The sequence below is a fragment of the Rhinopithecus bieti genome, unplaced genomic scaffold, assembly GCF_001698545.2.
Source record: "Rhinopithecus bieti isolate Rb0 unplaced genomic scaffold, ASM169854v2 scaffold_38994, whole genome shotgun sequence".
Taxonomy (NCBI): domain Eukaryota; kingdom Metazoa; phylum Chordata; class Mammalia; order Primates; family Cercopithecidae; genus Rhinopithecus; species Rhinopithecus bieti.
Genome location: NW_016816210.1, coordinates 205021 through 222105, shown reverse-complemented (window position 1 = coordinate 222105; position 17085 = coordinate 205021).

Sequence of the window (17085 nt, the reverse complement as noted above, 5' to 3'; positions counted from 1 at the left end):
GGGCATGTTCTAAAGGAGTGCGACGTTATTGAAGAGTGTTAGGAAAAAGACTAACATGATCAGAATTAGGTATTTTTCAAGGTTCCTCTGGTTACTCTTGCTTGCCCTGATTGAAGTGAGACGAGGATAGACACAAGGAAACTACTTGGAAAGGTATCACTGAACAAGAGATGCTGATGACTCAATCTAGAAGGATAGTAGAGGACTCGGAAACAAAGAAGTTCAACTCAATTTTTTTTCCCCCAGAAAAAATCAAGGTGACTTGATGATGGATTGAAAGTCAGAAGTAAATAGGAGGAAGGCTTTGTGGAATGTGGAACTCAAATCACTGTGATTTCGGTGAAGTAATTCATAATGCAGTCATTTTGAGGCAGGTTCACAAGTACTTTTCAAACCTATCCTCTTGGAAATTATAGGATGCTTTTTTAAATTTACCTTTTTCATTGCAGTGTAACCACAGGACGTGCTACATAACATAGTTAACTCTTCAAAAGTTATCAATGATACAGACCCAGTGTTTTCCTCAAGGGTTTCCTTCTATGTGTCCTTCCATGGTCTCTGTGGCATTTGGAAAAATGGCTTGCCATAGGAGGGACTGAATTTCCATTTTGCAGACTACCAAGTATTTATATTCCAGGTATAAACTAGATCAGTGGTTTTCAAATGAAAGCAATGTTGTCTTCCAGGGGATGTCTAGCAATGTCTGGAGTTGATTATCACAACTGGAGAGGTGTTAATGGTGTCTAGTGGGTAGAGGCCAGGAATGCTACTAAACATCCTATAGTACACAGGACAGCCCTCACAACAAAGAATTACTCAGTCCAAAATTTCAGTTGTGCCAAGGACTAGAAAAACTGAACTAGAAGAATGTTTACTGCCTTTGTGCTCTGCATGTGGCTGGAGAGAACTTGAGCTTGATCTGTGTTTATAGTCTGTTATGGGCAGGGTAGGAAGCACAAAAAAATCTTAAGTTCTTTGTTGTAGGTTTCTGATAACAGTGTTCAATACTATAAAATTTACGCTGTAAATTTTAAAAATTACATGTGAGAAATCAAATACAGAGCTGTAGACTACGAACAGAAATCTAAATATTTAATTTAATAGCTTGTATTTCAAATTTAGATCATGTGTTAGCAAGCCTATCTATTGGGTTTATACCCAATAGATACCACCTTTAATTTCTCCCGAATTGGATCTTTACTTCCTCCCTACTTGTTAACGTGACTTCATGGGAAATACTCAGAACAACCCTACGATGAAATGAACAAAGTACATGAATAGACAGTTCAGAAAGAAGAAATATGTGAAATTCACAAACATGTAAAGTCTATTCAAAAACTTCTCGTAACCACCAGAATGTGTTCCTCTTTTGGGGAGGAACAGTAGGTTGGGAAAAGTATTGGAAGAGTAGAAGTATCCTCGAGACATTTTTCCCTTTTTCGGTGTGTGAGTAAGAACTGTACCATGCTGTTTTCGAAGTCATATTCCTGGAGAGTGGGAAGTTATAAAGTGATGAAAATAAAGAAAGGCCCCTTTCTACATGACTCCCCTACACATGGGAATCTCCAAAAAGCTACACAGAGGTGAGTATAGTTTTGTACAAAATTCAGGCACAATAATGGCCCACACAGCACCAAGTCGTGATGGCTATCCCAGAAATAATTTACATAGGAATTTCCACCACTCTGTGAAATGTTTGGAGCATAAGTTATATACTAATGAGTACTATTGAAACACACATACAAACGTACACACAGACACACAAACGTATGTGTGGGTTTTTTTTTTCTTGTCTCCCTCATTTCTAAAAATAGCTTACTATGGATGCATTGTCTAGTCTTTCTCTTTTCCCATATAAGACGTTGCATTGACCAGTATGTGCCAATTTCAACAGTCTGCATTTTTGCCTGTGTTTTAATGATAATTAAAAAGCAAAAAGTCTCATTGGCCAACAACTGGCAATAGTGTCATGCCCCTAGTTTGCTTCTTGTAATGCTGAGAATTGCTCATCCAACAGATTGGGTTTTCCACAGCATTGTATTAATAGGCATCCAATGCCATTATCACTGGAAACCCATAGAGTGTGTCTGATTTCAGAATAATGCACATGCAAAACAATGTGCAATTAAAATGGAAACTTTTAAAACATTCACCTACAGGATCAGGCTGGAAAGTGCCTAGCAATTTTAGGAATTCTTCCTGAGCCACAGAGACTTTTGAATATTTTATGAAATGGCATTTTTGTTTCCTGGTTTTCAAGTTGACGTTTATTCAGTCTAATGGGAAGCAAGATTTTAGGAAATATTTCTTCTCTCTTTGGGTTCTGCAATTACGCAGGGCAAAGAAGAAACAGTTTTAATGCTCCACTGGATATTTACAGTTGGATGATATTTTTCTTGTTCAGGAGCTGAATATACCCTGGTGTGCTATTTTAAAAATCAATCATAGATACATTTACATAGTTAGTACAAGCACAGGCAGTCCACAGAGGGGGACCATTTCAGTGTTGGGGAAATAAGAATTAAGAATAGAATTCCTACCAGCAACACTTTGGACCCGATTTCTACCCATTTTTCCTTTAATGCAGAGAATTTTTTATAGTGAATTAGTTTTCCCACTGCATTGTATTAATTGGAATAAAAGTCATTATTAGAGCAAACCCACAGAGCAAGGTTGCTTAATTAGGAGGCAGTTCCTAGAATTAAAGACATAGACTTTCATAAAAACCCAATATAGTATAACAAAGTGAAATTTTAACCAATTAGCTTACATCTATACAACATTAAGCAGACGTTGATTGAGTACATACAGAATTCGAGGGACTCTCTAGGTGATGTTTATACAGACATAAATGAGAGGGAAAGGGAAAGGAATTTACATGTTGGTATTTTTGAAAATGTTATGTTTAATAATATAAGTACTGGGTTCAAATTCTACCACATTCATTTAGGGATTAGATTACTAATTTAACTATCATAAGCCTTAGTTCCTGTTTTGCATCCTCCTCTCTCATCACCCCTCCCCCCCAAAAAAAACATATCTGGATAATGACTTCTTACATCTCTTTGTGATAATGAAGATCAAGAAACAATGTGGACAAATTTTATGGATAGAATGCAAGGAATGATGATACCAGAGGATTTCAGGCACTGTTAGCAGGGTCGATGAGAGGGTATCCTGTGTGCATATGTATGGAAAGTAGGGAGTGGTAGTCATGGAAAAGAAGGTTAGGAACAACATCATGCTCACTTATTTTTTCAACAAATAATTATTGAGGCAACTGCCAGGTGCTAATTCCTACTCCAGAGGAAGGGATGTGATAGTGAACAAAATATATCTCTTCCTCTTCTGCCAATAAAAAACTTTCATGAATCTTATATTCTGGTGGAGGAAAGGTCTGACAAAAAATACATATATAAAACATATAAAATATCAGGTGTAAATAATAAAGTAGGATGAGATGGAGTGTATATGTGTGCCTTCTAATTTAAATTCAGAGGTTAGCTCTAACTTCAGGCATGGTTAGATCCAGGAAATGATAAAATGATGTCATCAACACTTTTTATTTCTCCATCTGATGCTTGATTTTCTCATTCCACCATAGGCCCTCTCACTATAGTAACTCCAAGAGTTCCAAGCTTATATTTTCACAGAGCTAGTGATTTCAGTGGATAAATTCTGTTTTCCACATGAACCTGGGAGGCGGAGCTTGCATTGAGCTGAGATCGAGCCACTGCACTCCAGCCTGGGGGACAGAGTGAGATTCCGTCTCAAAACAGACAAACAAACAAACAAACAAACAAACAAACTTATGTTCTCCAGTAGTTTTAACATACATCTGAAATGTTAAGTCTTGTTAGTGTGATTCAGGTCAACTCCCTGACATAAACCAATCACTGGTGGAGAGAATATGTTGATAGACTAGGCCTGGGTCATGTAAGCATTTCAGGCACCAAAGCGTTCTCCGAGTGGAAATGCAAATTCTCCTACTAGATTATGGCAGAATAAGTGTTTGGAAAGCAGAAACAACAGACATCTAATACACTTTAACTTGCTCGTCCTGATTTTATTTTCTGATGCAACGCAAAATAGAGTTGTAGTGTTTGCATTACCTGTGTAGAGGGAAAGGGTTGTTTATCTTTAAGAGCATTATATCCCTCGCAGCAGAGTCACTGTGAAGTGGTAGGCACTCAAATAGTTGTACTAAATAAATGAGTGAGAAAATGAATGAATGTGTGGTTTTGAAACCTGATTGCAGATGACCTGGTTAAATAATATTTTCAACCACTGGTAGCATAACGAAAATTGTAAAGCATTTGTATGTATTTCACTGCTTTACAGTGTGAATAAAGAAACATGGCTCAACCAATTGTAATATGGTTAGATGCTATTCTATCCTTAATTGAATAATTACTGGTGTGAATGTCTTTTTTTTTTTTTACTCTGATTACCTACATGTGGTCTATATGTAGTCTTAAAAATTCTTCTTTATAAAGGAAAAGTGAATTTCCTTCTATTAGGTTGGTGCAAAAGTAATTGCAGTTTTTGCCATTACTTTCCATTTAATATCAAAGAGAAATATTGGCATTAGCTGTCTACACTGTCTGTGATGTTCCGTTGAATATTTATAACTTAATATATGCATTTTCATTTAATAAAAATACATGATCCAACCAGTAAATACCTTAAGTAAAGAAAATACATTTTTGATTATTTCCATACCAGAATTTCATGGCTGAAATTCTTAGCTGTGTTTACTGTACTTCAGAAATGATTCCAGGTGATTAAATTAGTGTTGTTAGAAAGATGAAAAGGAACACTTTTTATTATGTCTAATAAACTCTCCAGGCCTTTAGTTCTTAAATTATTCCCCAGAGAACTTCACATATAATAAGGAGGTTTAACTAATGAGAAACAAAATCACAGATGGTGGTTGTGGAGGAGGATGGGCAGGGTTTCTCCATGACTGTGTAGTCTATTAAGGAGAGAGTGATCAGTATTGGTCCATAGAAAGAGCCACACAAGCAATTTCATTCATAAATTGCACTTGGAAACTGGAAAACTGAGTTACTTTCCTTGCCCCAAATTCAACTGTACTCTAATGTAACTCCATTATGCACAGATCAGTCACACCCAGAATGGTAACACTGAAGTTTAACCGTATTTCTGCCAGCCTTCTTTAATATTTCTTGACACTTATTCTGCCATCCATTCTTTATAGTATATCTTTCCAGAAATTTACCATGGGGCAGAAACTGTGATGAGCATTTTATTACACCGTCCCCTACTGTTGCGATCTCTGCTAATATTGTGACATTCTTTAACTGTGTTGTCTATAGGAACCGTTGCCCAGTGCATTCTTCCTTAGAAGTAGTATTTGCATTTTAACAGTGGTTTGTTGTCCTAACTTAGTAGTTCTCAAATTTGAGGATGTACTAAAATCACCTGGAGGACTTGCTAAAACAAATTTCTGGACCTCTTCCTAGAGTTCTGACTCAGTAGATCAGGGGTTATGCCCAAGAATTTTTAACCAATTCTCAAGAGAGGCTGATGGTGGTAGATCACATGTTGAGAAGCAGTGTTCAACCTCAGAATAGAAGATTATGCTGAATATCTGTTTGCCATTGAGGAGAGTTAGAGGTAGAGTGAAAAGTGCTGAGCTCTTCCCAGTTCTTTCATTTAGGGAATAGGTTGCTAAGTTAACTATTCTCAGCTTTGCTTTCTTGAATTGTCAATCTGTTTATGTGCATGGGTAACTTCTTAGGGATTTTGTGGAAATGAAAGTCAAGAAAGGATATGGAGAACTGTTAGTATTATCTGGACGAAAAGTACTGAAAATAATTAAAAGAGCCCATAGAATGCTGAGATAGGGTCAGTCAGGGTGTCTGTTAGAAAGTGGATGGTAATAAGGAGGGAAATTAGGCAAAGGATGGTCTCTTTTTGATCCTTCATTTATTCAACAAATATTTAGTGATCACTCTGTATTAATGGATAGATACAGTTGTGAATAAGAGAGACAAAAACCCATGCTTTCAGAGGGTTTACATTCTAAAAGGGAAATACAGACAACAAAGAGGGTAAACAAATAGCACATTCAGTGGTAACAAGTGTTATGAGGGCTTGGGTGTATGAAGGAAGCAATGTTAATTTATACCCAGAATCAAACCTGGGTCACTCTAACCTACCATCTATTCCTTTCCACTCTGATGTACTGCCTTGGCTTTTCAGTACATCTCTCTATTGGGATTTTAGTCCTCATTTTTTCTCCTGGTTTCTGTTGGATTCTGACTCTTCCTCATCAGTTAGGTGGCCCTGGGCATGCAACTCAGCTTGGAACTTTAGTTCCATTTCTGTGTGTGTGTGTGTGTGTGTGTGTGTGTGTGTGTGTGTGTGCGCGCACATGCACACTTGCATGTATATATATTCATCCCTACACATACTTTTTGCTGACATTGTTTTAAAGGTTAGAGATAGGCTGGGCATGGTGTCTCTCACCTGTAATCCCAGCACTTTGGGAGGCTAAGTCGGGAGTTTTGCTTGACCCCAGAAATTTGAGGCTGCAGTGAGCTATGATCACACCAGTATACTCCAGCCTGAATGACAAAGTGAGCCTCTGTCTCAAAAACAAACAAAGAAAACAGCTAGAGATAGAAAACGTATGCCAAGTGCCAGGTACTGCATCTGGACAAAATATAGCAATGATAGCAATCTTTATTTGCAGTCATATGCAGTTGAGTTAGAATACATTCTCAAAACGTTATATGAGGACTAAGAGAACCTAAAAACATAAAAGTTGCGCAAGGAGAATCTTGACATTTACCATGTTCTTCAGAATGTCTTTTGAATGTAGGCACATGCCAGGAAAATTTTCATGTCAGAAAACAGTTTGGAAATAGTCAGTTTGGTAGAACTCTCAGGAGCTTTTCTGCCACTGAATTCTCTTTCTCTGTGTTTTGTGAGTACTTGTCAAAGACATAAGGAAATCAATAGTTCTGAGGCCATCACTTGGCACATAAAATATCTAACATAGTGGAACTAAGAGTTTTTACATTATTTTATTTGTACCATAAGGGCCGCTTTCTCTTCCCAATTGAATCCCAGGATGGATGAAACATTTCTTTGCCTGCCTGAAATTAACTTTATTTGGCATCCTTTCTGGCTTTTGTTGCCTATTCTGAATGTTTATGTTTTTACAATAACCATTATATGATACCCTTAAGAGCATCCATCATCATGTTTGGTATTTGTCCAAAAGAGAACCAACTATTCTTTTTATTCCTGAGACTGAACGGAATCTCCAACATAGTGAAAAAAAAAATAGAATGGCAATCTCAGTGTGTTAGTGGTTTCATGGGACTGAAGGTCAGAAGAAATGCTCTTAGTTCTTTCCTACAAATGAATAAATGACAAATTTGGACTTTTAAATAAACATGTTTTTAGCTCGATTTTTCTTTTCCTGACATCTTTCAGATATCCAGCATTTGTTCCAAGTAATGTTTTGTGCTTTGATTCTAACTGTAAGAATGTTACTGCCTGATTATATCCATAGGATCTAGACACTGGCCCCTTGGGTCCCACTTTCTGACTTTACACCATTGGTTTTTAAAGTGACATGTTCGTTTTTTTTTATCCTGCAAAAAAAGATAAAATGCAGGGAATTATTTTTTGTCCCCATGGCCTTCTAGCACAGAATTTGGCACATTATTGGCATTAGATAAATTATTTGATTAAATTTCACTGATTAAAACAAGGAGTTAGAGTCCTTGTTAGCTCATCTATTCCTCTGCAATGGAATTTTCCTGAACTCCAGAAGATTCGTCCTATAAAGTTCTCTGTTAAAGAGGAGTTTGTGATCATATAAGTTTTAAAAACACTGTGTGTATCGATCCCCTCATGGGTATTCATAGTACACATTGGATACAAAGCTCTGAAAAAAAAAAAAAAAAATTAGCATTTAGGATCCTATTTAACATCACATAATTAGTTGGCTTCCCAAACAAAATTGATCAGGCAACCCCTTACTTTTACTTTAATTTTTATTTTATTTTATTTTAAGTTCCGGGATACACGTGCAGGATGTACAGGTTTGTTATATAGGTAAACATGTGCCATGGTGGTTTGCTCCCTTACGAACTCATCACCTAGGTATTAAGCCCCGCATGCATTAGCTATTTATCCTGGGCTCTCCCTCCACCCCTCACCACCCACAGGCCCCGCTGTCTGTTGTTCCCCTCTCTGTGTCCATGTGTTCTCATTTTTCAGTTCCCACTGCATCCAAGCAACCTCTTTCTATTGCTTCTTTTTTTGTTGTTTTTTTCTGTGAGAACTCTTTGAGAAACCCTGCTCTACCGCACTTGAGCACCACAGTCAATTTTTAAATATTATATTTAATTTTTATAAAGATGAGGTCTAGCTTTTGTTGCTCAGGCTAGTCGCTAACCCCTGGCTTCAAGCAATCCTCCTGCCCTAGTCTCCTGAGTAGCCAGGATTACAGATGTGAGCCACCCTGCCTGGCTGCAGTTCAATTCAGTACATGTTTTCTGAGAACCTACTGTATGCAAAGTAGTATGAATGTCTAGTCTCTAGAATTTCCCCATCTTTATATATAGGTAATAATACTGAATTATACGGAATCAAGTGCTGATTTCATGTGCTGTAAAACAAATGTGATTGATAAAGAAGAAAGACCATCTTATAGGCAGGGGCAATTAGAGAATGGTTGAATACTGGAAAGGTTTTTAAATGGGTTTTGAAAAATGGAAAAGGCTTTGTACATTAATATCAGTGATGATAATAATAGCAAACAGTGCTAGGTACTGTGGTGAGAGTGCTATGGGTCCTTTGATCTCTCCAACTACCCTAAACATAGGTACTATTATTACCTGTATTTTACAGTGAAGAACACTGAGACAGAGAAAGCTTAAATAATTTCCCAGGTATGTGGCTAGAAGTGAAGGATGTGAACTTGGGAAGGCTAACACCGAAGCCCATGTTCTCAACTACTGTGCTAAGCAAGACAGTTCCACAGTGGTCATTATGTTAATAAGTTAACTGCATCTGTGATCATTGCCTAGTTACTCCCTAGTATCTTTTTCAAGAAATAAGAAAGATTGCTCAAGGATCTGAGTTCCAGTGCTGCTCCGACAGTTACCCAGCAGTGTAAATTTTGCAAGGTACTTACTGTCTCTGAGTCCTAGTGTTCTTACTTCTGAAACAGGTAGATTGGCAGTATCTGCCCCATGAGGTCCTGGTAAGAAATGAAACGTTGCACATAAAGTGTTAAACATGGTTCCTGGTACATATTAAATGAACAATATATAGTGGTTGGCTGTGAGAAAGTTTTAAATTTTAGATTTTACATAAAGCGGCATCTAATTTTGCAGAAATTAAATTATTCACTGGTTTAATAGGTATACCTCTTCTCTATCCATATGATTTACCCTTTTTTTAAAAAATAAGGTTCTGAGAATTCAAAAAAATGTAAATGAATTTAAGTAAATATCCCTCTGTAATCCCTGGACACATCTGACTTCACATTTATTTTGATCCATAGATACAGACTTGTCTGTAAAGGGTCAAATAGTAAATTTTAGGCTTTGTTAGACATAGTGGCTCTGTTGCAAACTACAGTCGTCCCTCAGCATCAATAGGATAATAGTTCTGGGACCCCTGTGGATAACATAATCTGAGGATGCTCAGGTCTTAGAGCCGGCCCTTGACATCCGCACGTTCCGCATCTGCAGGTAAGGACAGGCAACTCTAGTGACTCGGCCATTGTAGTACAAAAGCAGCCAAAGATGGTATTGAGTTGGTTCAGTGGGTACAAACATACGGTTAGACAGAAGGTACAAGTTTTAATGTTCAGTAGCAGAGTAGGATGACTGTACTTCGCAACACTGTATTGTATATTTCAAAACAGCTAGAAGAGAGAACTTGAATTGTTCCCAAAACAAAGAAATACTCAATACTCAAGGTGATAGACACCCCAAATACTCTGTCTTGGTCATTTTACATGCTATGCGTGTAAAAAACAACCAGATGTACCCCATAAATTTGTAAAATATGATGTATCACTAAAAATAGATAAAAGAATAAATGAATAAAATGAGCATAACTGTGTTCCAATAAAATGTCATTACAAAAACAGGCAACAGGCCAGTTTGGTTCACAGACAGTTTTATCAACCCTTAGTCTAGAAAAACAAAAATATTCATTAAAATTTATCCCATACTTGTCTATTTGGTTATTCATTGATTTAACTGTTTTCCTTGTGGTAAAATATCCACAACATAATATTTACTATCTTAATCTTTTTTTTTCTACTCTCTGAGGGGAAGAGAGAAACTGGCTGTTCTCACAAAACTTGTCTTTTGTTAAATGCCTTTACTCTCTTGATTTTTTTCCTTATATACTATTGTTATTATCTTTTAAGTTGACAAATAAAATTGTATGCATTTATGGTATACAACATGATGCTTTGAAATATGCATACATTGTGGAGCTAAATAACATATGCATTATCTTATATGCTTACCATTTATTTGTAGTGGGAACACTTAAAATCTCTTAGCAATTTTCAAATATATAATGCATTGTTATTAACGATTTGTACAATAGATCTTTTGAACTTATTCCTCCTGTTTAACTGAAATTTTGTACTCTTTGAAAAACATCTTCCCAACTCCACCCCAACCACTGGTAACCACCATTCTACTCTCTGCTTCTATGACTGACTTTTTTAGATTCTGTGTGTAAGTGAAATCTGCAGTATTTATCTTTCTGTGTCTGACTTACTTCACTTAACATCAGGTCCTCCAGTTTCTATCTTAACCATTTTTAAGTGTACACTTCACTGATATTAAGTACATTTAAATTATTACGAAAGCATCACTACCACTCGTCTCCACCGCTCCTTTCGTCTTGCAAAACTCAAACCCGATACCTATTAAACAATAATTTCATCTGCCCCCCAGGCCCTGGCAACCATCATTCTACTTTCTATCCCTATAATTTTGACTAAGTACCTCGAACAAGTGGGATCTTACATATTTGCTTTTTTGTGACTGGCATATATTTAGCATAATGTCCTCAAGGTTTATTCAGGTTGTAGCATATATCAGAATTTCTTTCCTTTGAAGGCTGAATACTAATTCCATTGTATGGATACCCACATTTGTTATCCTTAAATGTGGTTGCTTCCACATTCTAGCTATTGTAAACAGTGCCACTATAAAACATTGGTGTATTAATATCTCTTCAAGACTCTGCTTTCAATTACTTTTTGAGTATATACCCAGAAGTAGAATTCTGGATTATATGATCACTTAATTTTTAAGTTTCTGATAAACCACCATACTATTTTCTACAGTGGGATGTTCCATTTGAGGTTCCCACAGGCAGTATACGATTCCAGTTTCTACACATCCTTGCTAACACTATTTATTTTCTCTTTTGCTGATAGTAGACATCCTAATGGGTTTGAGATGGAATTTTATTGTAGTTATAATTTGCATTTCCCTAAGGATACTATTTGGGGCATCTTTTCATATGCTTATTGGTTGTTTGTTATCTTCTTTGGAGAAATGTCTCCATTTGGAAATGTTTGTTATCTTCTTTGGAGAAATGTCTCTTCTTTGGAAGTCTGTTGCCCAATTTTAAGTTACTTTGTTTATTTTTAAGTTACTGAGTTTTAGAAGTTCTCTCTATATTCTGAATATTAATCCTTTATCAGAAATATGATTTAGACATATTTCCTCCCATTCTGAGAGTTGTCTTTTTTTTCTGTTTTTTAGAGGTGGGGTCTCGTTATGTTGCATAGGCTGAAGTGCAGTGGCTATTCAGAAGGCACGATGATCATAGCGCACTGCAACCTCAAACTCCTAGGCTCAAGTGATCCTCCTGCCTCAGCTTTCCAAACAGCTGAAACTACAGGTGTACAATACCATACCTGGCTTTATGGGTTGCCTTTTGACTCTGTTGGTAGTGTTTTTCAATGCACAAAATTTTAAAATTTTCGTGAAGTTACATTTGTCTGTTTTTTGTTTTTTTCTTTTCTTGCCTTTGCCTTTGGTGTCATATCCAAGAAAGCATTGCCAATTTCAAGGTTGTAAAGCTTTTGTTCTGTGTTTTCTTCTAAGAGTTTTATAGCTTTAGCTCCTGCATGTAGGTGTTTGATCCATTTTGAATTACTTTTTGTGTATGTGTTATGGGAGGGGCCAGCCTCATTCTTTTGCATGTGGATGTCCAGTTTCCTCAGCACCATTTGTTGAAATGATTGTATCTTCCCCATTAAATAATATTGAAACCTTTGTCAAAAATCATTTTACCATATATGTGATGGTTTTCTTATTCTATTTTATTCCATTGGTCTATATACCTGTATTTATGCCTTTACCACATTGTTTTGATTATTGAGGCTTGGTAGTAAGATGTGAAATCAGGACATGTGGGTCCTTTAGCTTTGTTCTTCCCTTTCAGGATTGTTTTGGCTCTTCAGGATCCCTTGCGGTTCCATATGAATTCTGGCATGAATTTTTCTATTTCTACAAGAAACAAAGAAAGAAAAGAAAAGAAAAGAAAAGAAAAGAAAAGAAAAGAAAAGAAAAGAAAAGAAAAAGATATTCTTGAAATTTTGATGGGGATTGCATTAAATCTGTAGATCACGTTGAATAATATTGACATCTTAACAATATTAAATCTTCCAATCCATGAACATGAGTTGTGTTTCCATTTATTTATGTCTTTTTAAATTTCTTTCAGAATTGATTTGTAGTTTTCATTGTAGAAATATTTTACCTCTTTGGTTAAATCATTTTGAAGTGATTTTTTCTTTTGATGCTATTTTAAATGGAATTGTTGGTATTGTTTTCTTTCATTTTGAATTGCCATTTAAGTGCATAAAATGCGAATGATTTTGCATGTCAACTTTGTATTGTTTTACTTTATTGAATTTATTTTTAGTTATAACAGATTTTTTGGTGGAATATTTACGGTTTTCTACATATAAATCATATTTGTGAACAGAGATAATTTTATTTCTCCCTTTCAAATTTAGATGCCAGCTGGGCACAATCACTCATTCTTGTAATCCCAGCATTTGAGGAGGCCAAGGCAAGAGGATCAGAGTTCTAAGACTACCTGGATCAAACATAAGAGACGGCAAAATCTAAAAAAAAAAAAAAAAACAAAAAAAAAAAAATGGCAAAATAAATTTGGATGGCCTTTTATTTTCTTTCCCTTGCCCAGTTGCTCTGGCTGTGACTTCCAGTTCCATGTGAAATAGAAGTAGTGAAAGCAAGTCTTCTTGCCTTGATTCTGATCTTACAGAAAAGCTTTTATTCTTTTACCATTGAGTGTGATATTCACTGAAGGTTTTCATATGTCTTTTATGATGTTGAGATAGTTTCCTTCTATTTTTAGCTTACTGAATGTTTCTGTGATGAAAAGGTGTTGAATTTTGTCAAATGCTTTTTATGTATCAGTTGAGGTGATCATGTGGTTCCTCCTGCCTTCATTCTGTTAATATATTATATCAAATTGTTGAATTTTGATATGCTAGATCATCCTTGTATTCCAGGAATAAATCCCACTTGGCCATGGTTTATAATCTTTATGATATACTTTTGAATTTGGTTTGCTAGTATTTTGTTGATAATTTTTGCATTAATATTCATAAGGAATAATTATCTGTGGTTTTATTGTAGCGTTTGTCTGTCTTCCATATTAGGCCAATGCTGACCACACAGATTAAGTTAGGGAGTGTTCCCTCTTCTTCAGTTTTTTGATAAAAGGTTGAAAAGGATTGCTATTAGTTCTTTAAATGTTTGATAGCATTCACCCAATGAAGCCATCAGGTTCATGGCTTTTCTTTGTCTGGAGATTTTGATTATTGATCCGGTCTCCTCACTAGTTATACGTCTATTCAGATTTTCTGTTTCTGCCTGGTTTAATCTTGGTAGGTTTTGTGTTTCTGGGATTTTGTCCATTTTCTATAAGTCATCTAATTTGTTGGTGTACAATTGCTTACAGTATTCTCTTTTTTATTTCCATAGCATTAGTACGTACTACTTTTATTTTTATTTTAGAAATTTGAGTCCTTTTTTGCTTAGTCTATCTTGCTAAAGGGTTGCCAATTTTGTTGATCTTTTTGAAGAACCACCTCTTGATTTCACAGATGTTCTATATTGTGTTTCTTTTCTCTATTTCATTTTTTTCTTTGCTCTAATTTTTATTATATCCTTCCTTCTGCTATCATTGAGTCTCCTTTATTCTCTTTCTAGTTTCTTAAATCATAAGACACTGTATTTTCCTTCCATTTGGTCTGGAGGTCTCTCACAGGAGAAGTGGCTATGAACTCTCACCCTGCACTGACTGGGATCCAGGGGATTCGCTCATGGGTGATTACAATGTGCTTTTCATGGAATACTTCTTTATCCTAGCAGATGGCCTAATGCATAAATGTTTGACCATGGCCTGCTGTTCCTCACAGGAAAATTGTTTGTACTGGCAAGCACAATATTAGCTCTTATTTAACCTGTATCTAGTTTATTCCTACCAAAATATCCACTCTCTAGAAGAGGCCTGATGAGGAAAGAAGCTAGTTTGGGGTGTGTCAGTCAGGTGACAACCAGAAGAAGCAACTCAATGAATCACATAAAATAACAAAAGCAGTGTATTACTTGCAAATCCCAGCTAGAGCATGCCTCGCAGGGCCAGTGGGAAAAGGGAGACTTCTAAGATATGAATGTTAAATCGGAGGATAGGAAGCAAGAGAGATAAAATGGGACCTGCGAGCCAGAGCCTCTGTTGGGGTCTAAGGCAATGCTCAAACTGATTTCTCATGGGGCATACTAATTGGTGAGTTTAGAGCAAGCAGGCACAAGTTCTGTGGAGTCCCACTGTGACGGAAAGGTGATCACTCATATATTTTCATAGTCCATTCAGAATGTGGGGGTCAGTGAAGAAGGTCAAGTGAGTTGTACATAGCTGTCCCATGAGGTGGTGGATGTATAAGGCAGACATCTGTATCTATCACCTTGAGGAATTGGAAGGAGGCAGAGAACTAGAAACAGTGTCAAAGGTGACCAATTCCTGATTCTTGTATAAGACTGTCCAATTTATATTCAAAATGGATGTTGAGGCACCATAAATTGTAGTAATTTACTGCATACATTGAGGTTGTCAATAGAAGATCTTTTTTGTTTTCTAATATAAGCATTTATAGCTATAAATATACCCCTTAACACTACTTTCACTGTGTCCCATAAGTTTTGGTATATTGTTTTTTCAATTTTATTTGTCTCTAAGTGTTTTCTAATGCCTCTTGTGATTTACTCTTTCATCTGTTGCTTGTTTAAAAGAATGTTGTCTAATATTCACAAACTTGTGAATTTTTCAGTTTTCCTTCTGTTATTGAATTCTAATTTAATCCTGTTGTAGTCACAGAAGATACTTTGTATTATATCCATTGTTTTAAATCTAATGAGTCTTAATTTGTTGCATAACATATGGTTTATCCTGGAAAATGTTGGAGGAGCATTTGAGAGAAACGTGTATTCTGTTAAATCTAGTTAGTTTAGTGTGTTGTTCAAGTCCTATATTTTCTTATTATCTTCTGTCTAGTTCTGTCCATTACTGAAAGTGGGAAATGTCTACTTCTCCCTTCACCGTTTTTGATTTTTGCTTCATATGTACACACATACACACTATATATGATATATGGACATTTACATGTACATATATACACACACACTCTATATATAGTATATACGTACACACACTATATAGTTTTTAAATTTTTAATTTTATGCATGTATAGCATATATATGGGATATATTAGATATTTTGATACAGGCATGCAAAGCATAATAATTACATCAGGGTAAATGGGGTATTCATCACCTCAAGAATTAATCATTTATTTGTGTTACAAACATTCCACTTATACTCTCTTAGTTATTTTTAAATATACAATAAATTGCTGACTGTAGTCACCCTGTTGTGCTATCAAATACTAGATCTTGTTAATTCTATCTAACTATATTTTTGTGCTCAGTAGCTATCCCCTGCCCACTCCCAACCCCACAATTACCCTTCCCAGACTCTGGTAACCATCCTTCTACTCTGTCTCTACAAGTTCAATTGTTTTAGTTTTTAGCTTGCCCAAATGAGTGAAAATATGCAAAGTTTGTCTTTCTTTGTGTGGCTTATTTCACTTAATATAATATCCTCCAGGTCCATCCATGTCACAAACGACAGGATCTTATCTTTTTTATGGTTGAATAGCACTCTGTTTTGTACATGTACCACACTTTCTTTATCCATTCATCTGTTGATGTGCATTTAGGTTGCTTCCAAGGCTGGGATATTGTGAATAGTGCTGAAGTGTCTCTCTCTTTAAAATACCAATTTCATTTCCTTTGGATAAATACCCAATAGTCAGATTGCTGGATCATATGGTAATTATATCTTTAAATTTTTGAGGAACATCCATACTATTCTTCAGAGTGGTTATACTCATTTACATTCCCACCAACAGTGTACAAGGGTTCCCTTTTCTCCATATCCATATCCTTACCAGCATTCATTATGGCCTATCTTTTAGATAAAAGCAATTCTAACTAGGGTGAGATGATATTTCATTGTAGTTTTGATTTGCATTTCTCTGATGATCAGTGATATTGAGCATCTTTTCATATACCTGTTTGCCATTTGTTAAGTCTTTTTTTCTTTTCTTTTCTATTTTTTTGGAGACAGAGACAGAGTTTCGCTCTTGTTGCCCACGCTGGAGTGCAATGGCATGATCGTGGCTCATTGCAACCGCTACCTCCCAGGTTCAAGCAACTCTCCTGCCTCAGCCTCCTGTGTAGCTGGGATTACAGTCACCCGCCACCTTGCCTGATTAATTCTTTTGTTTTTATTTTATTTTATTTTATTTTATTTTATTTTATTTTATTTTTGAGACAGTCTCATTCTGTCACCCAGGCTGGAGTGTGGTGGTGCAATCTCAGCTCACTGCAAGCTCTGCCTCCCGTGTTCATGCCATTCTCCTGCCTCAGCCTCCTGAGTAGCTGGGACTGCAGGCAC